The sequence below is a fragment of the Thamnophis sirtalis genome, unplaced genomic scaffold, assembly GCF_051295495.1.
Source record: "Thamnophis sirtalis isolate CommonGarterSnake01/CBP01778 unplaced genomic scaffold, rThaSir2_p1.2 scaffold_4, whole genome shotgun sequence".
In the NCBI taxonomy this organism is placed as follows: Eukaryota; Metazoa; Chordata; class Lepidosauria; order Squamata; family Natricidae; genus Thamnophis; species Thamnophis sirtalis.
In genome coordinates, this window is record NW_028261384.1 from 9,820 (window position 1) to 29,555 (window position 19,736).

Here is a 19,736-nt window from a genome sequence, read left to right on the forward strand (position 1 = left end):
CAATTAACAGAATAGCGGAATTGGAAGGGCCCCTAGAGGTCCTCTAGTCCAACCCCCTGCCTGAGCAGGTGACCTTATACTAATGAGGGCGAACCTTTTCGGTCAGTGAACGCATGCCTGTTTTTTGGCCATTTTCGAGCCTTTTCCAGGCCGTTTTTGGGGGGCATTTTCAGGCAGTTTTTCGGCTTGAAAACAGCCCCCCAATCGGCCTGTTTTTTTGAAAGCAGAAGAGCAGCTGGCGACAGCATGCGTGCCCCCAGAGAGTGCCCTGAGTGCCACAGGTTCCCCATCACAGCCTTATGCCGCTCTGGAGGAAGGCCCGCCCAGCCTCCCCTTGAAAAAACCTCCAGAGATGAGCAACTGGTCTGCTGCTCAAGAAAGGGAGGTCGGTTTTTTTACCGCTGGTTGGGGCTGGTTTAGGTAGTCCTCGACTTACGACCACAACTGGGCCCAGAGTTTAGTTGCTAAGCAAGGTGGTTCTTAAGGGAATCACACCCAATGTTGTAACCTTCTTTGCCAGAGGAGTTAAGCACTGGGGTTGTTAAGGGAATCATGGGGTCAAACACGATCCTGATGCAGCCCTCAATGAAATCGAGTTTGAGGCTCCTGCACTAGGCAGATTCACCCGAAACAGACCATCAACTCCAGGAGATCCAGAAACGTCTCTTTATGGAGAGTGACTGAAATAGCTGAATCATGACCACTGGGCCGAAGTTTATGAAAACTGAGACGTCACCCAAGAAACCTCCATCAAAATGAGAATTTGGGAAGCCGAAAGGCATTGGAAAGAACCGACTCAGGCCATACTGACCCCGGGGGGTGTCTCCCCCCACCCAAATTAAGATCGGCTACTATAGCAACATAATCGTGCAAATCTGATTGTGCTGGATCTCTTCCTCCTCCTTACAATCCAGTGAAGTGTTACTCAATCTCAGCAACTATTAAGAAGTGGGGAACTCTCAGAATTCTGCAGCCAGCAAAGCTGGGAGTTGTACCCCACACACACTTTAAAGTTGCTGAGCTTAACAAGCATTGATTTGAGTGATGATAAGGGAGGTGTCTGCATGACCAGCCAGACGGAGTTCCTTGACCGATGGAGTCCCTGCCATGCCCCTTCTGCTAGAAAGGGGGGGGCAGGCCGATGCTGTTGGGGTGAGATGGCTCCCCATAATTTTGCCTAGTGTACCAGCTTCATTCCTATTGGTCCAAAAAACCTTGGCAAGGGTAACTAACGGTTTGAGCGGCCCACAAGCTGGACTACTGCAATGTATTCTACGTAGCAATAGACTTTATCACTTTTCAATGCTTGACAGCCCTCTCTAAGCAGTTTACAGAGTGGTCATACAACAATTTGGAGTCCCATTTTAATGACCTTGGAAGGATGAAAAGCTGAGTCAACTTTGAGCCTGGTGAGATTCGAACTGCCTAATTTCAGGCAGCCAGCAGTAAGCAGAAGTAGCCTGCAATACTGCACTCTAACCACTGTGCCGCTGTGGCTCACAGGACAGACTTTGGCGTTGACCCAGCAACTCTTCAGGAACTACCATATTTTTCAGATTATAAGACGCACCTAAATTTAAAAGAGGAAGAGCTGTGAGCTGCATTTTCAGCCCTTTTGGGGGGGCCTTTTTGGCCCTTTGCCAGACTTTTTTCTTACCCATTTTCAAGACTTTTGGGGGGCATTTTAAAGGCATTTTGGGCCATTTTTTCCAAAAAAAGAAGCAAAAAAAGAAGCCTCAATAATGTGCAGAAAAAAGCCTCAAAAACCGTCCTAAAAACAGGGTGTGCAGAGCCCAAAAAATGGCCGGTGGGCGGGCAGGGCTTCAGCAATATTCCATCTATAAGACGCACAGACATTTTCACCCCCTTTGAGGAGAGAAAAAGGGGCGTCCTATAGTCCAAAAATATGGTATGTTGCAAAGGCCATATAAGGTTGAAAATACTCATTTTAGTCGATGATTGACAGCCAGGCTGGAATTGATTAAATCATGCAAATAATAGCAAAAAGGGGAAATCCCGTATAATATGAATTTCCCTGATCGTACAGATGTGGCACGCCAGAACCCGCATATAGACACACACCAAAGAAAAGATATTTGCAAATTAAGCTAAGGGCATCCCTACTGCAGCTACATGTCCACCAAATTAAACATTGCAAAGGACACATTTACGCACATCTCACCAAGGACCGTCGTTCTTATAAATATTCCCGACCTCTATACCCAAAATCGTTGCTACTCCAAGGGCTGTTTCTATGCTCTTGAATAACAGAATAGATGAATTGGAAGGGCCCTTGAGGGGTTCCAACTAAGAAGACCTTCCAGATGGCCAAGTTCCACTTGCTCTTAAGTCCAAAGGGCCACCAGAACCTCATAGCCAGGCAGGTGAATCAGCTGTGTGGTTGTGATGCAGCAAGTAACGCAAGAGGTGAGCTGAGCTGGCCTTTGAAGGTTTCCACACCTACCACCCATCTCACCAAGCTTCCAACCCTTCAGCGGCAGAAGGAAAGCAGGGGGGGCGGACTCCTGGGAAGCGGGGGGGGGGGAAATCTGGAGGATAGTAGGAAGTCAGAATTAAACCAGGATGCCTCGCACAAGCTGCCTGCAATTTCCCCTTCATATTTCGGTTGAACGATTTCATTGTAATTCTGGAAAAAGAAGAAACAAATCAAAGCGTCAGAATTGGGAGACTCTCCAGGACAAAAATTGGCTTGCAAATCTCTGCTCATCAGCAGCTCTGCAGGGGTTTGGCGGTGGGCTCTTCTCCAAATCACAGGGGCAGTTTTGTGCTGCCTCCAGAGTCTGGCATCAGTGAGGCAGAGGAACAATGGGAGCCTGTTCCCACTTAAGACAAAAAGGGGAGACTCGGGAGGAAGGCTTGGAGAGGATTGGCCTCTCCCATAAGACATCCTTTGCAGGAAGCAAGGCTTGTTCGTTCTGGTCGGTTCAAGCTCTGAGAAGCTCCGTTTGACTCTGTGCTCCGTTTGGCCTTGCAAAACTGATTGGCGGTTAGGTCAAGGGAGATAAAGGTGGCTGCTTATCAGCATTGTCCCGAAAGACTGTGGCAGACTTCCGTAGGACTCTTCGCAGACTGTGAATCATTGCGGTCTGGGAATGAACATAATTTCCAGCCGTCTAAATAAAAAGAGGGTTTTTGGGACGGAGCGTGTGATTTTTATTGTCTCAGGAAGCCTCTACACTAGGTAGAGGCAGATATTTCTCTCTCTCTGGGCACAATGAGAATATATCTGCTGAACAAAACTCCTCATTGGCAACAGGCAGAGCATCCGGCCACTAAACACACAGTTCCATTCAGTTGCCTAGACTCCACCCCGCAGGGGATTATGCTGTCGTTAAAAAGAAGATGGTGATGATTCATCATATTGATAGCAGTATTCCAATATTTGAAAGGCTCCTACAAAGACAAGGAGGTCGAACTATTTTCCCGGGTCCCTGGGAGAACTGCACACTTACATTAACTTTTGAAGCTTGCAGTGTCTTTGCCTCAATCCTTGGCATAGCTGCCTGACCCCTTCATCTCCCAGGCTGTTATCCCCCAGGTTCAGCTCCAAGAGGATATCGCTGGTTTCCAAGACGGAGGCCAGGTCTCCACAGGCACCGGGGGTCAGGCCGAAGGAGTGTAAGCTGCAATGAAAGGCAAGGACATCCATGGGCCCATCATGCTTGGGAGATCGGGAAATTCCCCGTGATGTTTCCAGACGGATCTAGCCAGGAGGTTCGCTCAGGCATGTGCTTGTGTGCACAAGCATCCGGGTGGGTAGGTGGGTAGGTGGAGCCTCCCGCCACTGCCACTACTGGTTCAGCCAAACCGGGCCAAACTGGCAGCAATCCACCTCTGCAGGAAACCCTACACTACTTAAAATGTTTTTTTTAAAAAAAACCTTACAGGAATTGTGATTTTCAAATGGTCATTTCTGAATTCATGGATATAGGTTGTGCATCTGCATGGTAGCCAGTGAAAACATTCCCAAGGATTTCCTTATTGCAGTAATAAAGAATCAGACTATAATTAAGGTGACCAGACGTCCCAATTTCAGTGGGACAGTCACGATTTATAACAATTTGTCCCGTGTCCCGGGGCGTTTTTAAAAAGTCCCGATTTTCTGGCTTCATGTTGAAAGCCCAGTGGATTTGCTTAAAAATCCTAACCGGGGCAAGACAAAAGACACCCTGTCTAATCCCTCTCTCTGTCTCAGTACTTTCATTGAAGATATTAAAACATTAGAGCAAGAAAAAGGACCCCCCCGCAACCCTTTTACCTCATTTTATAAGAAAAAATGACCAAGTACCATAGAGCTCCAGGAATTACTTGGCTAGAGAAGCCGCGAGCATTACTTCCTGGATTTTCCGGAGGGGAGGCGCAGGGAGGTTGGAGGTCGGCTCGTGTGGGAAAAATGGTGGCAAAGTTTCTTTGAAAAATATTTCCCTGACTAATTTCACAATTTTAATTTGCTCAGTTCTTTGTATTAACATCTACATCATTCTGGATTGATTTGGAGTGCTCACTTGTGCCTGCTGGTAAGTGAGCTGGGTTTTTTTCTTTTACTTTTTTAATGTATTTTAAAATAATATTTTATTTATTGTGCATAGGATTTTTTAAAATTTATTCTGTGTGGATTCTTTTTTTAAATTGTCTTAGACTATTTGAAAAAAGATTCTATCCAAAATAAATTGAAGTGAAACCATTTTAAAAATTCTATGCACAATACTTTGAAATATATTGTGCATAGAAAGAATAGTTTGAAATGTTTTATTTCAATTTATTCTCTGTGGATTCTTTTTTTTAATTGACTTAGACTATTTAAAAAAAGATTCTATACAAAATACAAAATACCAGCTACAGTTATTCACTTAAGAACTGTGGCAAGAAAGGTGGTATAATGGCCTTAGTGACCAAAGTTACAATGGCATTGTAAAAAGTGACTGATGACCATTTTTCACACTTAGTGACTATTTTCACACATAGCGACCGTTGCAGCATCCTCATGGTCACGCGATCAAAATTTTGATGTTTGGCAACAGTTACAATTTATATCTGTAAATTGTAGTTATGTTGAAATAAAAAAAAAATATTACAATACTATTTTTGCGTTATATGAAAATTTTTGTTGCTCCGTATAAACATTTTAACCCCCCCCCCCGCAGGTCAAAGGTGTCCCTCTTTACCAATCTGAAAATCTGGTCACCTTATACGACCACCCTCATTCAGTGACCATTTGAAGTTGCAATGGCACTGGGTGGAAAAGGACCATAATTCACAATGCGGCAGCCTTCTCACCCACGGTCAGGTGATCAAAATTCAGATTCTTGGCAACTGGCATATATTTATATGCCACCCAAAGGGACCCCAGAGGGTTGTCATATATGACGGGGGAGGGGCCGAAAGAGCCTTTAGTGCCTTTAGGGTTTCTCAACCTTGGTGACTTTTGAGTCTTGTGGACTTCTGGGAGTTGAAGTCCAAAGAACTTAAAGTCGCCAAGGTTGAGAAAGGCGGCTTTAGCGGATGCCACAAGGGTCACTTTTGTGTTTGCCTTTGTGTCATCCTGAGATCTTCTGCAGGGCAGCTTAGTTAGAAAGCCAGTTTTACTGGGAATGCGGATCGTCTTTGACTTACAACCATTCATTTAGTGACAATTCACAATTATAACACGGGAGGGGGGGAGACTTATGACCATTTTCACACTTTTACAACCATTGCAGTATCCCCGCGGCCGAAATTCCCATGACGCTTGGCAACTGGCATGTACTTATGACGGTTGCAGTGTCCAGGGATCATGTGATTCCCTTTTGCGACCGTCTGACAAGCCAAGTCAACGGGGAAGCCGGATTCACTTAAAAGTCACAAGACTAGCTTAACATAATGGTAGAGATTCACTTAACAACTGTGACAAGAAAGGTCATAAAGTGGGGCAAAACCCACTTAACAGCCTTCAAAGAAAAAACCCCAGAAAGTCCAGTTGCCTCTTGAAAAAAAAAAGGCACTTTTGGGACTTAGCAACATAAATTTTGGGCTCAGTTTTGGTCCTAAGGCGAGGATGGTCGATATTAGTGAGTTATGCTTAATTAGATTGTTACCTTTTGTGCATGTTACTTGGATTGTACACAAACAACTCACTCATATTACTGCAGTGAAATAATATTACTCAGATTGCCACTTTGCATATTATCTGGATTGCAATGAAAGAATTCGTTCGCATTCATGAATATATTGGCGAATTATTGCGGCGAAATAACTCACGAATTATTTAGTCCAGGATTGTCATGAAATAATATTGCAGATGCTTTGGTTTATGAGTTATGAGTTATGAAAGTTTATTTATATGCCACCCTTTTCCCTGGGGGGACTCAGGGCGGCTTACAACTCAAAAGGGGGGGGGAACAAACATTTGACACGTAAGAACAATACATCATTAAAAGCACAACATTCATACCATTCGGGTGGGTTACAGTCTTTAGCCCCAGGCCTGACGGGATAGCCAGTTCTTAAGGGCTGTGCGGAAGGTCTGGAGGGTGGTGAGGGTACGAATCTCCACGGGGAGATCGTTCCACAGGGTCGGAGCTACCACCGAGAAGGCTCTCCTCCGCGTAGTTGCCAGTCGGCATTGACCGGCAGATGGGACTCGGAGGAGGCCTAATGGCCTGATTTGTTTGAATTGTATCCCCAATTTTTGCACTATATTGTATAAATGGTCTTGATCGGGGAGCCCCTTTGTTGGGGGGGGGGTTTCTCAGGCCAGGCCGCCCACCTCACAGGGTTGTTGTTGCTGGGAAATTAAGATTAGGCGAATGTGCTACCTCGAGTTATCCCAAATATACAAAAGGCATGATAAAAATCTCATAAAGAGCGAGATAAAAATTAATAAATGAGTAGAAACATGCCTCACGGCCGCACGCCAAACCACAGATTCCCCTCAAAGCCTCTGAGGGACCCACCCGAGCTGGCCCAGAAAGATGTGAATGCGGCCCCTGGTACTCTTTGCCCCACCACCGGTCTCCCTAGGCTTCGGACACCCACTCCCATCAACCCCAGCCCGCACCTTCCCCCACTCACCGATCGCCACCGATGCCACCGCGCGGCAACCAAAATGGCGCCCTCCAGGTTACCTCAGCGCGTAAGAAGTTCCGTGCATGCGCCACAACGCACGGAGGGGGGGAAGACGTGCGCCTGAGCAAAGAGGGAGGGCCGCCTACTTTTTCCTATTGGCCAGAGCTGCTGTGGGCAGGATTCGCCCCGCCTCCATCACGTGTCTTTAGAAGACTGGCTTATGAAAAATAAACAAGGTTTGGTTCCTCCTTAACCATTAAACGTGGTTTAACATGACTCAATTTCTACCCCATGGTTCAGCTGGATTTAAAGCTTTGGTTTGGGATTGCTTATAGTGCGGTGATGGCTTTCATCAATATATTTTTTTTATTTTTTTTGCAGTCTAAAAGCTGTTGCCATTGTACTTTCTGTAAAGGTAAAAGGAAGAGGCTCTCTTGCAACACGGAACAATGGGGAAAAGCCCTTTGGTTTCCCAGCATGTCCGCAAACTGCAAAAAATACAGATGTTTCTGTCAATGGAAGGAATCAGAAAGTTTAACAAATTGCTTTATAATTTATCATAGAAAATAATATACAAAATTTTCTATTCCAGGGCCCAGGGGGACAGGATTTGAGTATTTGAGGGGTTGCCACAAAGAGGAAGGGTTCAAATTATTCTCTAAAGCACCTGAAGGCAGGAGAAGAAGCAACGGGTGGAAACTAATCAAGGAGAGAAGCAACCTAGAACTAAGGAGGAATTTCCAGACAGTCAAAACAATTAACCAGTGGAACGGCTTGCCACCGGAGGTTGTGGGGGCTCCATCACTGGAGGCCTTCAAGAAGAGACTGCTCAGCCATTTGTACTGAAATGGTATAGGGCATGTGCCATAGGGCAAACCTATGGCACATGCGCCATAGGTGGCACGCGGAGCCATATTGGGTGGCATGCCAACTGTTAGCTCCGGCACGCAGGCACATGCCAGCCAGCTGATTTTTCACATTTCCAGAGGGCCAGGGAGGCAGTTTTTCGCCCTCCCCAGGCTTCAGGAAAGCCTCCAGAGCCTGGGGAGGGTTTGCGCATGTGTGGGAGGAGGTCGCGTGCAAATGCGCAGTTGGGCGGGGAGATTGGGCACGCATGGGCGCAATTTTGGCACACCATAAGAAGGTGGTTTGGCACCACTGGTATAGGGTCTCCTGCTTGAGCCTGGGGCTGGACTAGAAGACCTCCAAGCTCCCTTCCAGCTCTCTTCTGATTGACTGATGTTCTGAGGTTCTAAACTCCAGATGATAAAAACCTAAAGACGTGCGTGGAGCACCATGAATTCTAGCAAGGGGATAATGCCATGTTCTAGGTGCAAATGGTAGAAAAGCCCTGGCAATGTCCAGGAAGAGGGTCAGGAGAGGCTTTGGTGAGATGGGTTTTGGCATGGTGCTCCAGGAGGCCTTTATGATGCGCTCAGAAGGCATCATATTAAAGCCCTGTTCATGTTTGAAACCAGCCTGAGCTATTCGGGTTTTCTCCCAAGATGGAGCCGTCAGCTCTCTGTCTTGGGGTTTTGGCTCTTGAGAAGTATTTTCTCCCCTTGATTATTGTCTTCTTCATGATCTGGAAGATATTGGAGGTGAGTTTCGGATTGTAGATTGTAGATTGTAGAAGTTTATTTATATGCCGCCCTTTTCCCTGGGGGGACTCAGGGCGGCTCACAACCCAAAGGGGAGGGGGAGACAAACTTTTAACATATAAGACAATACATCATTAAAAAACACAACATTCATACCATTCGGGCGGGTTACAGTCTTAGCCCCAGGCCTGACGGGATAGCCAGATTTTAAGGGCTGTGCGGAAAGTCTGGAGGGTGGTGAGGGTACGAATCTCCACGGGGAGATCGTTCCAAAGGGTCGGAGCTGCCACCGAGAAGGCTCTCCTCCGCGTGGTTGCCAGTCGGCATTGACCGGCAGATGGGACTCGGAGGAGGCCTAATCGATGGGATCTAATAGGTCGCGTGGATGGCTACAAAGAAGCTTGAGTTACCCCTTCAACCCCTTTCAATGGTTCTCCAAGACGGAACCGGTAAGTTTTTGAGACTCCTATCCCAGAGGGAACAAATCATAGGGAGGAAAAATGTGGCTTTTCTTTCTTTCTTTCTTTTAAAAGGTTTTTATTAGGTGGACATTAAAAACGTTGGACATAGTGCAACATTTCTGGCATAGTCATTTCCATAGAGTTTTTTTTAAATTTATTTTTATTTTTTGTTACACAGACAACAATGGGAAAGGGAGAGGATGGGGGAAAAAAGGGGGGGGGAAGGGGAAACCCATCTTCACATATAATATGTCGTTTAATCACAGGTGCATCCCTACTAAGTTTATACATCCCGTATCTCTCTATTGTATATTTAATAAGCACCACAATAAGCTAGGGTTTAAAAAACAAAAAACAACAAAGTAAAACAAGGGAGAGAGGGGGGGAAAAAAGGTAGGGGGAGGGGGGGAGGCCAAAAAGGACAAAAAAAAGGTCCAAGAAGGAAAGGGGGGGGGAAAAAACACCATCATCACATGCAGCTTGTCGTTTGATTACGGTTGTTTTAACATCTACATCTTCAAATAATGTTTACCATCTCAGATATTTCCTCTAATGTAACTAAAGATCTCATTTTCCTTCTACAATATATATTCAGTTAACATTAGCATTATTTTCCCCCAGAGAATATACTTCTATTCATTGTTAACCTTGCATTTCATACCTTCAAACAGAGATCTTATTCCTTCATTGTTCAACAAGGCATCGCTGCCTATATATACCAGTTTTCATTTGTTCCCCTATTGGAATTGCCTTATCAGCAGCGAAATATCATTATAATAAATTCTTAACCTTATACATTATATCACCAGACCTTATATTAGTACTTCCTTATATCATTGTTGAATTATTTCACATCATAATTATATCATCATTTACTTTTTCCAATTAAAGCATAAGTATATCATTTTTCATTTCCAAAATTTTGTTCTTTTTCCCTTAGCCATTGATAAAACAAGTCCCATATCTTATAAAATTGTTCATCCTCTTGCTCTCTAATTTCAAATGTCAATTTACTCATTTCGGCACAGTCCATTATTTTTCGAATGATTTCTTCCTCTTTTGGTATTGTTTCATTTTTCCAGTTTTTTGCAAATACAATTCTGGCTGCTGTTAACACATTTACAATCAAATATTTTAAGTCTTTGTTGTAGGTTTCTGGTAAAATTCCCAATAAAAAGACCTCTGGTTTAAAGTCTATTTGTTTGTGTATCATTTTCTCCAACCACATGTGGATTTTAGTCCAGTATCTCTTGGCTTCAGTGCAAGTCCACCACATGTGGTAGTATGAGCCAGGTATCTGGTGACATTTCCAACACTTTTCTGATTTATTCTTCAACATTCTTGCGATTCTGATCGGGGGTAGATGCCACCTGTAAAACATCTTATACAAGTTTTCTCTATATGCAGTAGACATTGTCATTTTGTAATTTTGAGACCACAATTTCTGCCAATTCTCTAAATCAATCCCATACTTAAAATTTTTCCCCCAAGCTATTATAGTTTCTTTAACTTGTTCTTCATGCAATTTAAACTCCAATAAATATCCATATAGTTTTTTAATTACTTTTTCATCGGTACCTGTTAGAATTTTGTCTAGCTCAGTCATTTTATTATAGAGACCTTTAGTTTTTCTATCTTCATTATATCTAGATTGTATCTGTACATATTAATACCAGTTCATTTCCATCCCTTCTTGCTTCAACTCTTGACTAGATTTAAGCTCACCCTCTGTATTCAGTAATTCTGTATATCTAACTGTTTGTTCCTTTTTATGTATTATCGGATACGAGAATGCTTCAATTGTTGATGTCCAGACTGGAATTTTTAAATAATGTAATTTTTTAATCTTTTCCCAATTTAACAACAACGCCTCCCTTATATAATGTCTTCTAAAATAACCATGTGGTTTAGTTCCCTTATACCATAAGAAAGCATGCCATCCCAACAGCAAATCGTGACCTTCTACGTTCAATAATCTAGAGTTTTTTAATGATATCCACTCCTTAATCCACATCAGGTTTGCTGCCTGATAGTATAGCTCCCAATCGGGTAACCCAAAACCTCCTCTTGATCTAACATCTTGTAGTAATTTAAGCTTTATTCTAGCTTTTTTCCCTTGCCAAATAAATTTCAAAACTATTTTATTTAAGTCTAGAAAAAAATCCTTACCCAGTCTGATTGGGATTGTCTGAAACAGATATAGAATTCTAGGTAAAACGTTCATTTTAATTGTGGAAATTCTTCCCATCATTGATAAATGCAAGTTTTCCCATTTCTCCAAATCGGTTGCTATTTGTCATTTTAATCTGGTATAATTATCCTCTTTAAGAGTGCTACATCTAGGTGATAAATGTATCCCCAAATATTTAATCTTACTTGCGTTTTGAATCTGCAACATTTCTGACAACTGTTCCTTTTGTGTAGCTGGGATATTCTTTGTCATGATCTTTGTTTTATCTTTGTTTATTTTCAAGCCTGCTACTTCTCCATATTCCTCTATTCTTTCTAACAATTTGGGTGCGGTTTCTAATGGATCTTCAAGAATGAAAACTAAATCGTCTGCGAACGCTTGCAGTTTATACTCTTCTCTCTTAATTTTCATTCCTCTTATTTCTTCTTCTCCTCTGATCTTTCTATTTAAGACCTCTAGTGTTAGGACAAAGAGTAGCGGTGATAGTGGGCAGCCTTGTCTTGTACCTCTCTGTATTTCAATCGGATCTGTTAGTTCTCCATTTACCATTATCTTTGCTGCTTGTTTCTGGTATATCGTTCGTATACTTTGAGTGAATTTCTTGCCAAAGTTCATCTGCTCCACTTGCATAAACATAAACTGCCAATTCACATTATCAAAGGCCTTCTGCGCATCGAGGAACATCAGTGCCAGTTGTTTTTCTGGGTGGGCCTCATAGTATTCCAAGGTATTCAAAATTATTCTCATATTGTCTTTGATTTGTCTTTTAGGTAAAAAGCCATTTTGATCTGAATGGATGAAGCCATTTAAGTATTTTTTAAGTCTCTCAGCTAGTATAGATGCAAATAGCTTGTAGTCTGAGTTTAATAAAGAAATTGGTCTATAATTCTTGATTTGTGTTAAGTCAGTCTCTTCCTTGGGTAGTAATGTGATATACGCTTCTGACCATGACTTCGGCATTTGGTTCTCAGTCATCACTTCATTCATGACTTGTAGGAGTGGGAGGGTCAATGTTTCTTCAAATGTTCTGTAGAATTCCACGGGTAGGCCATCTGGTCCTGGGGCTTTCCCATTATTTTGTTTTTTAAGAGCCTCTGTTAGTTCCATCATTGTTATTTTTCTTTCTAACATTGTTCTAGTTTCATCTGGTACCTGGGGGAGATTGGCATCTTGTAGATACTTTTTGACTCGTCCCTCCTCCACCTTCTCTTGTTCATAGAGTTTAACGTAGTAGTCATGTATAATATATATTTTTTCGGTATTTCCATATTGAATTTCTCCTTGCTTATCTCTTAGTTGAGGTATTTTCTTTGTTTCTCTCTCTTTTTTCATCTTATATGCTAACCACCTGCCTGGTTTGTTCGCATTTTCAAAATAATTCTGTTTGGCACCTCTAATTTTTTGTGCCAGTTCTTCCTTTTCTAATAGGTCCATTTTGTGTTTAATTATGTCCATTTTTATTTTAACATCTTTTTTTTGTGGTGCTCTCTGTAGGTCTCTTTCAAGTATTTTATAGTCATTGTCTAAAGCTTTGTGCATTTGTCTTTTTTTTGAGTTTCTCTTCCTTGTGTAATCTAATGTTAACATTAACCCTAACGATAACGTTAACCCTAACGATAACGTTAACCCTAACGATAACGTTAACCATAATGTTAACCCTAACGATAACATTAACCCTAACAATAACGTTAACCATAACGTTAACCCTAACGATAACATTAACCCTAACGATAACGTTAACCATAACGATTACATTAACGTTAACCATAACGATAACGTTAACCCTAATGTTAACCATAACGTTAATGTTAACCATAACGTTAACGTTAACCCTAACGTTAACGTTAATCCTAACGATAAAGTTAACCATAACGATAACGTTAAGGTTAACCATAATGATAACGTTAACCATAACGATAATGTTAACCATAACGATAACGTTAACGTTAACCATAACGATAACGTTAACCATAACGATAATGTTAACGTTAACCCTAACGATAACGTTAACCCTAACATTAACCCTAACGTTAACGTTAATCCTAACGATAAAGTTAACCATAACGATAACGTTAAGGTTAACCCTAACGATGACGTTAACCCTAACATTAACCCTAACGTTAACGTTAACCCTAACGATAGCGTTAACGTTAACGTTAACGCTAACGTTAACGTTAACCCTAACGATAACGTTAACCATAACGATAACGTTAACGTTAACCCTAACGATAACGTTAACCATAACGTTAACCCTAACGATAACGTTAACCCTAACAATAACGTTAACCATAACGTTAACCCTAACGATAACGTTAACCATAACGATAACGTTAACCCTAATGATAACGTTAACCATAACGATAACGTTAACGTTAACCATAATGATAACGTTAACCATAACGATAACGTTAACATTAACCCTAACGATAACGTTAACCATAACGTTAACCCTAACGATAACGTTAACCATAACGATAATAGCAGTAGACTTATAGCAGTAGACTTATATACCGCTTCATAGGGCTTTCAGCCCTCTCTAAGCGGTTTACAGAGAGTCAGCATATTGCCCCCAACAATCTGGGTCCTCATTTTACCCACCTCGGAAGGATGGAAGGCTGAGTCAACCCTGAGCCGGTGGGATTTGAACCGCTGAACTGCTGATCTAGCAGTAGCCTGCAGTGCTGCATTTAACCACTGTGCCACCTCGGCTTATCGTTAACCATAACGATAACGTTAACCATAACGTTAACGTTAACCCTAACGATAACGTTAACCCTAACAATAATGTTAACCCTAACCCTAACCCTAACCAATGGTTAATCCACTGGGCTCCCTTTTCCTTTGGAACTGAGAGCTCCCATTATTTCCTGGAGCCTGGAGTTCCCTTTATCATTGACAAAGTCCAGGGACATGAAGAACCTCTACTTCAGCCACTAATTGGTATGTTCCATGCAGGGACTTTGGGGGTCTGGCATAATGAATACAACCGCTTTCACGCTTTCTCCATGAGCATGGCATTTGTTTGGAAGAAAATGGGGTCTTCTTCTTGTGTCTGTGGGGGGGGAGGGATGCATATCTATGTTTGGCTTGCAATTGGACTGGGACGTGTATTTTGATACACGGGGTGTTGTTGCTGGGGAACAGTCCCTCCCAGTCCCTCTCATAGGCCATGTTCAGAAAAGAGGCCACTTGTGATCCCACTGTTAGTGATCCTGGGGATGGGCACAACAGTTGGGACGGGGTGGGTGGCCTGGCTCACTCTACAGTGCAGTTGAAGCAGCTGTCAGAGACTTATAGCCTAGGTCGGATCGCCTGGACTTTGGTTGAAGTGCAAGACCAGACAGACTCTTTGGCTGCAGTCGTCCTGCAAAATCCACGGGGCCTGGACCTCCTGACAGCTGAGAAAGGTGGCTGGTGTTTGCTGTTAGGAGAAGTACGCTGCTTCTATGTGAATAAATCAGGAGTGGTCACTGCGAAGGACCTGCAAGATGGAGCATCCCAGATTGGATGGAGATTAGGGACAGACCAGAGGTTTTCATGGTTGCCAGCAGTGGTGGGTTCTGGATCCCGGTGCAACCGGTACGGTGCAACAGGGCTGGGCACCCACGACATGAATGCGTGCAGTGCACACGTGTGCACTTACCGCCCACGATGCTCCAACTGCTCGGTGGACCGTCACGCAGGTGCTGTGTGCTCCGTGCACCTGCGCAGAAGCCCCCAAAACTTCAAATACCTGTAAGGAGCGCAGGTGGGCCCTCCGGAGCACCATACCGAAACGGTACCCGGTGCTCCCGGCAGGCTCCGATACGCCCAGACCGGGTTGTCCCGATTGTAACCCACCACTGGTTGCCAGGCACAGCTTAGGTCAAACGGCTGTTGTTCCTGTTGCTGTGTGAGATAGCAGGAATAGCCTTCATCCCTTGTGTGATCGCTCTACTCGGACAACTGGTTATGAGATCAATAAAGCAAATAAGGATTGAAAAAGAATTGATCGTCTCAGGAGGACCTTTGGGGAAGTAGGCCTTCCCAAGGTCCTCGAGGGGGGAAGGATCAGATGATGGAAGGTATGCACAGATGAGGCCCTGAGGATAAGAGGAGATGGGACCCAGGTGTGGATGGAATGGACATGAGGGTGAGGAACGTGAATGCTGATAAAACATTTTCTCTTGTCTTCGTTTCTTTGCCTGGACAATTAAGAGCTTTGCTCCTTTCCTGTCTCTCTCAATGAAGAGGGAGAGGGGGGGTCACGGGGGAGCTGCCTCAGATAAAACTGTTTGTTCTTTTATTCTGCTCTGCAATAGGAAGGAGGGGAGGGGGCTGCACATTAACAGCAAGGCAAAAGTTAGCACCTTAAAACCACTAGCCAGGATGTTGGGAACAAGAATAGCTCGCTTATAAGAAAACCCCCCAAACCCACATAGAGGTGGCACTTTGCAAGATAATAGTGACCTGGGGTGAAAAACAGGTGACGTGAAATCCAAATAACCAATCAATATTATCTGTTATGAATGTATTATTAGGGGAAGGGCAAAGGGTTGAACGCAACCGTCCCCTGACTATAAAAACTGCTGCAAGATTCTATTCTTGGCCCTGGGTTAGCTTTTCAAACTGTGGTCCTTATATTGTGGTACCAAAATAAAAGTACAATTATATATCACACCTTGTGTCCGGTGACTTATCGGCTTCGACACCAAGCAGGAGCCCAGTTTTGGGGACAACAAAAGCACCACCATTCTATGCTCTTCTAAAGGTGACAAACCGCTTATGTTGCCAACATTTTTTTAATAAAGAGTTTTATTATTTTTCAGTTACAAAAATAAACATTCCATCTTTCCTTATGCAGTGTGTGTCATCTGGGTACAAACATCTCTGTGCGACATTGTTCCTCTTTTGCCACATCTTTCACATTCATATTAACATTATCTCCCTAAGCTTAATATTATATTAAATATTTAAATGTTTTAAAGCTCTCCATTTTTCTTCTTAATGTCTTCTAGTAGTATGATATAAACATTAAACATCATTATTCTCATCATACACATACTAACAGTTTTCATCTTATTTATATCAGTGTATTGTCTACTTATTTTTTACCTTTCTTCATTTCCAAACTCCATTCCGCCCCCCCAACCGTTGGTAAAATACTTCCCAGATCATATAATATTCAGTTTGCTCTTTCTGCTTAACTGCTAATGTTAATATGTTCACTTCTGCGCATTCTAATATTTTCCTTATCACTTTCTCATCAATAGGGATCTCTACCCTTTTCTAATGTTGTGCAAATACAATTGTGGCTGCAGTTAATACATGAATGATTATACATTCTCTTTATTATAAATTTCAGATAGAATTCCCAGCAGAAAAGTTTCTGGCTTCAGCTCAAATGTTTCTGTTGTATCCTCCTCTCCAATCGTGTCTGAATTTTTCTCCAATATTTCTTTGCCTCTCCGCATGTCGATATTAGGAAGATCCAGGTATTTGGTGGCACTTCCAACGTTTAGCTGAGTTGTCTTTAAACGTCTCTGCCAACCTCGCCGGTGGTAGATGCCATCTGTAAAGCATCTTATACTTTAAACTTTCTCTATACGCAGTTGACATTGTTAATTTGTAATTCCTATCCCACCATTTCTGCCATTTATCCAGGATCTTCCACCCACGGCTGCCGACTTCTGCGCAGAAGAATTCCTCCGAGCGACCTTCCCAGCCGACTTCCTGTCCGTCCTTCCAGTCAACTTCCTTGCGCAGGGACCTTCTTATCATGGTGAACTTTCTGTCCGACCGCTGCGGCTGTCCCCCGGTTACTTTAAAAAAATGACCTTTCTATCATGGCCGACTTCCTGTCCATCCTTCTTAGTCATCCCCCCAACTTCCTTGTGCAGCAATCTTCTCGGCCTGGTGGAATTTTAATGGGATTTTAAGTTTATTATTCTGTATCTTTATTATTAAACGGCATATTGTTAACATTAATAGGGCAACATGAAGACCAGGGGCGGCAACACAGACACAGAAGAAGGAATCCTGCTTCAAAAGCCTTAAACTGAGTTATAAAGACCCGTGATAGCTTCAATGCTATCTCTGGGACAGAAATCAATGCCATCCTGTGGTCTGAGCAGGTATTGCAGCCACAAAAAGAAATCTTTTTAATGGCATTTAAGTTTATTATTCTGTATCTTTATTATTAAAACATTATTAACATTCACAGGGCGATAGGTCTACCAGCCTAATATTCCCTTGTATTCGTATTAATTTCATGTATTCATAACCATGTTTATTTTATATCTGTTATTTAATTCATCCTTGATGAAATAAATAAATAAATAAATAAATAAATAAATAAATACATACATACATACATACATACATACATACATACATACATACATACATACATAAATAAATAAATAAATAAATAAATAAATAAATAAATAAATAAATAAATAAATAAATAAATAAATAAATAAATAAAATAAGTCTTTTTGATATAGCCCAACCTACCAAAAAACCGACTGTAAAAGACAGACTGGAAATAAAAATTAAAATAAGGAAGAAAATGATACGATAACTTCTATCTGATCTGACAGGTTTAGGGTTTTAGTTTAAAAAAATCTGGAGAACCGGGAAAGTGCCTGAGGATTAGAAAAGGGCTGGTATGGTTTCGAACTTGAAGAAAAGAAAAAAGACAAACTCATGAAACTACAGACCAATCAGCCTATACGTCAATATCTGGGAAGATCCTTTGAAAAATAATCAAAAATTAGATCTGCGAACATCTAAAAACAAAAAGTTATAGCTAGAAGCTGGGATCGGTTTGTTAAAAACAGATCATGCCAAACCAAACTTATTTCATTCTTTGATAAAGTGACTAAATTAGTAGGCCAGCTAAATGCTGTGTATATAGTATACTTAGATTTCAATAAGGCATTTGTCAAAGTAGATCACAACCTACTTCTTGGTAAGCTAGAAAAATATGGGATAGTCAGCATCACCACCATTTGTAACTGGCTGACTAACTGTACTCAACGAGTAGTCCTTAATGGTACTATATTCACATGGGAGAGAAATAAGCAGTGGGGTACCACAAGGCCCCGTCTTAGGCCCTGTACTCTTTGATATCATCATAAATGACTTAGATGAGGGAATAGAAGGGGAACTCATCAAATTTGCAGGTGACACTAAGCTGGCAGGAATAGCCAACACCCCAGAAGACAAGCTCAGGGTCGAAAAAGATCTTGACAGACTTGAAAAATGGGCCCTAACCAACAAAATGAATTTTAATATGGAGAAAAGTAAAGTTTTACATTTAGGCAGGAAAAAAAACAAAGGTATAAACACAGATTAGGCGAGACCTAGCTCAAAAACAGTAACTGCGAGAGAGACCTTGGATCCTAATGGACGATCGCTTGATTATGAGCCAGCCGTGTGCAGCAACAGCCAAAAAATCTAATACAATCCTGGATTGTATAAACAGAGGCATAGAATCAAGTATTAGTACCGCTTTATAGTAAGGCCACACCTGGAATACTGTAACCAATTTTGGTCACCACACTACAGAAAAGATGATGAGACTTTGGAAAAAGTGCAGAGAAGAGCAACTAAGACTATCAAAGGCCTGGAGACTAAAACATACAGTGGAACTTCCGGTCACAATCGTAATCTGTTCGGTCGTAATTAGGACTATAATAGCAACCTGATTTGGTCATGACTGGAAGTGAGACTGACTGCGCATGTGCAACCCCCACCCCACCCCCCGCAAAAAAAAATGGTGTAGAAGGCAAAATCACCGTGGCTGTGTTTGGTCACCACCCAAGGATGTGTTTGTGACCAGAGTGAAACATATCACAGATTTTTTGGTCAGCACCTGATTTGGTTGTGGCTGGAAACATTTGTGACCTGAGGTTCCACTTTACGAAGGACGATTGCAGATTTGGGGTTGGCTAGTTAGAGAAAAGAAGGATTAGGGATGTCATTACAGCAGCATTCCAGTATTTGGGGGGCTGCCCCAAAGATGAGGGGGGTGGACACAACCTATTCTCCAAAGCACCAGAAGGCAGGAGAAGAAACCATGGATGGAAAGTGACCAAGGAGAGGAGCAACCTGGAGTCGAGGAGAAACCTTTCTAACAGTGGGAACAATGAACCAGTGGACCAACGAGAAGTTGTGGGAGCTCCATCACTGGAGGTTTGTCAGAAGAGACTGGACAGCCACTTGTCTGAAATGGTTATAGTATCCTGCTTGAGCAGGGGGATGGACTAGAAGGCCTCCAAGGTCCCTTCCAGGTCTATTCCAGTCTAATGACCTTAAAATCCCATTAAAATGGTCACCCCTCCTTTTGGGGCTGCGAGTCCTACTTTGACCACAGGAGGACACTGTTTTCTGTCCCGTTTTCAAGCCATCATAATAATGTTTAACTCGGTCTAA